The sequence below is a fragment of the Prionailurus bengalensis genome, chromosome A1, assembly GCF_016509475.1.
Source record: "Prionailurus bengalensis isolate Pbe53 chromosome A1, Fcat_Pben_1.1_paternal_pri, whole genome shotgun sequence".
In the NCBI taxonomy this organism is placed as follows: Eukaryota; Metazoa; Chordata; class Mammalia; order Carnivora; family Felidae; genus Prionailurus; species Prionailurus bengalensis.
The window spans coordinates 7,390,649-7,396,647 of NC_057343.1; the positions used below are offsets into that span (position 1 = coordinate 7,390,649).

A 5,999-nucleotide genomic window follows, 5' to 3' on the forward strand; every position below is an offset into this window, starting at 1 on the left:
CCTTTCAGGGTATTTTTTCATTTCAGGCATTGAAGTGTTCATCTCTAACATTCTGACTTGGATATTTTTTATATCTTATATGTCTCTACTTAACTTTTTGAGTTATGGGATACAAATTATGATGATTGTTTTAATATTCTTTTCTGCGAATTTTAATGTTCGTGTCCATCCTGGGTGAGTTTTGATTAATTGATTTTCCTCCTCATTATTGGCCATATTTTTCTGCTTCTATGTGTGTCTGATCATCTCTGACCAGATGCCAGACATTGCAAATTTTTCCTTGTTGTACGCTGGGTATGTTTGTACTACTGTAAGTATTTTTGAGCATTGCCTGGGGAGGCAGTTAAGTTACTTGTCAACAGTTTGGTCCTTTTGAGTCTTACTTTTAAGATCCGTTAGGCAGGGCCATAGCCATGCTTAATCAACAGGTAGGTATTCTCTACTGCTGGGCAAGACCCTTTCAGAATACTGCACCCAACACCCAGAGACCTTGGGGTCTTTCAGCACTGCTGGTGGGAGCAAGTACTATTCCCAGCTTTGTGTAGGCCTGAAAAATATAGTACAATGAGATTAGTGCCATTCCCTCTCATTCTTTTGTATAGTCCTCTCCCCAACTTCACATAGTTTCCTTACATGCATATGTTGGTCAATATTCTCCTGAATACTCAAGGCGATCTGCTGAAGAATTTTGGATCTTTTCTCTGTGCAACTGCCTTCTCTGTGAACCACAACTTTCGTTTTCCCAGACTTTCCACTCTGTCTGCTCAACTCAGAAGTCCCTAGGGTTCTGCCTGGGTTCCCTCTCCCTGGGCTGTGACCTCAATACCCTCTCATGGGAGTAATCTGGGGCAGTCATAGGCTCACCTCATTGTTTTATATATTTTTTTCTGTCTCTTGAGAATCACTGTTCTTTATTGTCCAATGTCCAGTATCTTGAAAATCACTGCTTCAAACATTTTATCTTTTAATTTGGGTCAGTTGGGGCAGGAGAGTTGTTTCAGGCGAAAGGGCAGGTCTGGTTCTATTCCTACCTCTTGGCTGGAAGCAGAAGTCCCCAAGTCTATATTTATGCTAAAAAGAATCCCAACAAGTAAGAGATGCACAACAATGCAAGGGTTTTTTTTTTTTTGATAGCCATTGTAGCAGTCTTTTACCAATTACAAGTCTATTCAGATTTTAAACTTTGCATAAAGTCAAAACTTGAGTTTATTTGTGTGCTATCTATTGAAAAAGGATTAACTAGAATACGGTAATTCACACAAGAATTTATAAATATCAGTGTTGGTTCATTTACGTTTTTCATCCATTTATTTAACAAATATTTAAACATTTATTGGGTAACTATTGTGTGCCAGGTGCTGTGTACGTCAAAGGAGATAAGGAGATAAAATAGGCATGCTCAGGGAAGTCACTGCTATTCAGGGAGACAGCTCTGATAGAGAAATATAATACAGTGAGATTGGTGCTGTGGTGGGTAGGTCAAGAGTGTTTTTGAAGTGCATAGAAAGGGGTACATAACCCAGACTCTGTGTGTGTGTGTGTGTGTGTGTGTGTGTGCATGTTGGGCATGGAAAGAAAGGAACTGGTCCTAAAGGCTACTTGGAACAAGGGATAACTGAACTGAGAGGCGAAAACTAATAGTTTATGATCATGAGAATGACGCCCAAGCCAGAGTTAGGGAAATGTATGAAAATCAGGTGACAAGAAAGAATACATAGGTGTCCTGGAGACTACAAGCAGATCAGTGTAGTTGAACACAGGGCCAGGGGGCTGGGGAGATGGTGTTGAGATATGAGGAACATCATAGCATTTGCAGGGGAGGAAGCCTCATGGTGCTTCCTCAGCAAAAATGGGCTGTGAGAGAGCTCTTGGGTTCATGTTCTATAACCTCAGTGTGTCAAGTCAGGGAATATTTTTTTTAATAAAACAGAAACCGCTCAGGCTGTGTCCTCTCCCTCTGACTCCCCCACAGGAGGAGGAGAAGAATCATCAACAGCACAAGGTAACTGCAGAAACAACACCTAGAGGCAGCTTCACGCTCAGGACAGAACCTGCCCATTTGGAAGGGCATCAGGTCAAGGAGCATACGAAGGAAAACGAGGTTTTCAACCAGTTTTCAACCTTTTCAACCAGTCAAGGCAGACATGGCATCCGGAAGATGAGAGAAACACTTCTTTGTGTTCTTCCTTCCGTCCATATAGAATTTCTCTCAGCTGGACGTTTGGCAGTCCCTCCTTCCTTTGGACCCTCAATCTCTGATCTCCTTCGCACAACCTCCCCCGGATCCTTTCCACTTCTCTACCCATCCCAATGCTGGCAACTCAAAATTGGTCTTGTCTCCATTCTAGATCTGCTAAAATTGACCACTTCTCGAAACAAAACTTTGATACGGTACACTGAAATGACTATGACCTTAACAGTAAGGACAGAAAGGGGGAAAGGAGGTGAAAAGAACGCTACAACTCCATCCTTCCAACAGAGGGGATTTGTACTGTCTACACTCTACATTTCTGTCTTCTTTTTTTTTTTTAATATTTTAATGCTTATTTATTCTTGAGAGAGACAGAGTGTGAGGAGGGGAGGGGCAGAGAGAGAGGGAGACAGAATCGGAAGCAGGCTCCAGGCTCTGAGCTGTCAGCACAAATCCTGATGCAGGGCTTGAACTCATGAGCCGTGAGATCATGACCTGAACCAAAGTCAGACGCTTAACTGACTGAGCCACCCAGGTGCCCCCATTTCTGTCTTTTTTTAATAATTATTTTTTTTTATCTCAGTGTGAATCAAAGTAAAGATTACCTGAAACAAATGGTTAAAGTTTTCAACACCTACAGGATTTATATCTATAATTAGTAAAGGAAAAAAATAATTCTCAGTGAACACACAAAAATATTCAATCACTCTAGTAATCAAAGAAATCCAAAATCCATATAAATATAAGTATAGACGGAGGGAGAGAGTTAAGTAGCCACACGTACAAAGCTGGCAGGATGGTATGTTGCCACAGGTGAATGCAGAAAGGCCTGGAAGAATACAAATAACATTTTTAACATGGTTTCCTCTGAGACTAAAATCAGGGAATGGGAGTGGCAGTCAAAGTTAACTGTAACTTTCTCTGTATTATCTAAACTTCCATATTAATATGCATTTATGAATCTATTATTAAAACTATGAAGGAGCACCTGGGTGGCTCAGTGGGTTAAGCAGCCAACTCTTGATTTGGGCTCAGGTCATGATCTCATGGTTCATGAGTTCGAATCCTCTGTCTCCCTCTTTCTGCCCCTCTCCTGCTCACAGTCACTCTCTCTCTCTCTCTTTCTTTCAAAAACAAACTTTAAAAATTGTTTAAAAACCCATTAAGTCAATTAAAGAAAATCAAACCATCAATACAGCATGATCCTATTTCTGTTTGACAATATTTTGAAGAGGGGGCGCCTGGGTGGCTCAGTCGGTTGAACGTCCGACCTCAGCTCAGGTCATGATCTCGCAGCTCGTGAGATCGAGCCCCGCGTCGGGCTCTGTGCTGATGAACAGCTCAGAGCCTGGAGCCTGCTTCAGATTCTGTGCCTCCCTCTCTCTCTGCCCCAACCCACTCTCGTTCTGTCTCTGTCTCTCTCAAAAATAAATAAGCGTTAAACAAAATTTTAAAATAAAAAAAAGAAAATATTTTGAAGAAAAAAAATGCATGAACAATGCATGTCTTTTAAAAAATTCATATATTCTAATCTCTTAGCCACAGAATAATATTTTCTATTCTGTTTATTACTTCCAGCAATTTACACAGATTTTGAAGTCATCTCCCGTGTGAAGTACCAAGTATATATGTATTCTAGCATGTACCACTTTTTTTTTAATTTTTTTTTAATGTTTATTTATTTTTGAGACAGAGAGAGACAGAGCATGAACAGGGGAGGGGCAGAGAGAGAGGGAGACACAGAATCAGAAGCAGGCTCCAGGCTCTGAGCCGTCAGCCCAGAGCCTGACGCAGGGCTCGAACTCACGAACTGTGAGATCGTGACCCGAGCCGAAGTCGGACGCTCAACCGACTGAGCCACCCAGGCGCCCCCCACTTTTTTTTTTTAAGTTGACTTCGCACTCAGCACAGAGCCCGAGGTGGGGCTTGAACTCATGACCCTCAGATCAAGACCTGAGCTGAGATCAAGAGTCAGATGCTTAACCAACTGAGCCACCCAGGCGCCCCAGCATGTATCACTGTCTATTGGAATAGCATCTTAAATAAGCTCCTTAAGGCCAGAAGCAGTCTTTCTAACTCATCTTTGGATACCCAGGGCTTGGGACCGTATCTGACACCCCGTAGGTGTCACACAATGCCTATTTTTGAAGGAAAAGAGCAAGAAGAGGGGAAATAGGGTAGAGAGGGAAGGAGTCCCCGTCCTATCCTTCAGGCAACACTTCCTTGAAAGGGAACTGGGGGGCAGAGGAGACAGCCAGGAGTGCAGTGATGAAAAGTCTCCAGATCTCAATTTCCTCATCTGCGAAATGGGAAGAACCATGGTGACCGCGGGGTTGTTGTGAGGACTGCAGGAGCCCCACACACAGCGGACACTCAGTGGGCTCCACGGTTGCTGTCGCCGTAAGTGGTGATGACATAGGTCTTGAATGGAGTTGGATCTTGGTCTGGCAGTGAGGTCAGGGAGAGAGTGATGGCTCCTTCCAGCCTCTTCTGCAAGGCCAGGTGTGGGAAATGTGGTTTCTTGAGCAACAACGAATGACTCTATTGACAAAGCCACTGAAAAAATACTTAGGACTGGACCGTTTTAGGGGTCTTGCCCCAGAAGTAACTGGAAGCTGAAGCCATCTCTGTTTGCTGGACATTTCAGAGGAGTCAGGATCCTGGCTTGATGGCGAGTTGGCGCTTAGTGATTTTTTCAAAACTATTTTCAGTCACACACTTGACTCTGCTGGGCCAGAGACGGGAGTCAGGGTGGGACAGATAAAACCCTGCCTGAGCCCTCCCTCAATGGCACCTGCCACCTTCTGGACAACTGATGTCAAACCCAGCTTCTCTGAAATTCACAGTCCGAAACAGTTGAGGCAGGCTGCTTTCCAACCAGGAGCCATCTCCCAAATTCTGCTCACTGTGCAACACAGAGGGGGCGATGCCAACGAGCTCTGAAGTCACAGACGGACCTACACCATGACATGGACAGACGAAGCAGGCCTTGGGTACCAAGCTCTCTAGATCACAGCCATTTCTCTGAGCTTGTGGCTCCTCACAGAGGAAGTCTAACCAGGCAGAGGAGGCTGGCCGGACAGAGGGCTAGGATGGCCAGAGGGTCTTTTTCTTCATCTCGCAGGCCCTGCAAATCCCAAAGTTGCACCTGTCTCTGGCCTCGCTGGTTCTCGGGCTGAAGGCCATTTGAAGATGTGGTGGGGACTTGGGTCATGTGGAAGCAAGACGGACCCCCAGGCTGGAGGTGAGGGTACAGCACTGGGTAGAGCGAACCCCAAGGAAAGCAGCAGCCATTTATTTCATCTTGGGCATTCTGGGCAGAGTCCATGCACGTCAGAGGAGATAAAGCCTCATCAAGACACAAAATGGCTGTTTCACAGACGCTCCGAAGCCTGTCTGTGCAACACTAAGAGAACATATGCCGCTATCCTTTTAGCCACAAGAAAAAAAAATAACGTGGGCTCCCTTTGTTGCCTTCTCTGTGAGGGTACCAATTCAGATGCTGCATTGGAAAAGTGAGTTAAGGCACATGCCCTCTATGGACACTCATACCCATGCGGGGGGGGGGGTGCAAAAGAGAGCACCGTCCCTGGATGGGTGTGGGTTCCTGACCAGAAGCACTTTAAACAAGCCATCATGGGGGCGCCTGGGTGGCTCAGTTGGTTAAGCATCAGACTCCTGGCTTTGGCTCAGGTCATGATCTCCGGGTTCTTGAGATGGAACCACGCATTGGGCTCTGTGCTGACAGCACGGAGCCTGCATGGGATTCTCTCTCTCTCCCTCTCTCTCTGCCCCTCCCCCACGGTCA

The 5,999-nt window shown here is 45.1% G+C and overlaps 1 pseudogene; it reads right to left on the reverse strand.

The window, feature by feature from the left end:
- Positions 1 to 1,937: 1,937 nt before the first annotated feature.
- Positions 1,938 to 2,055, reverse strand: LOC122496972 (annotated as a pseudogene).
- Between the last annotated feature and the right edge of the window lie 3,944 nt (positions 2,056 to 5,999).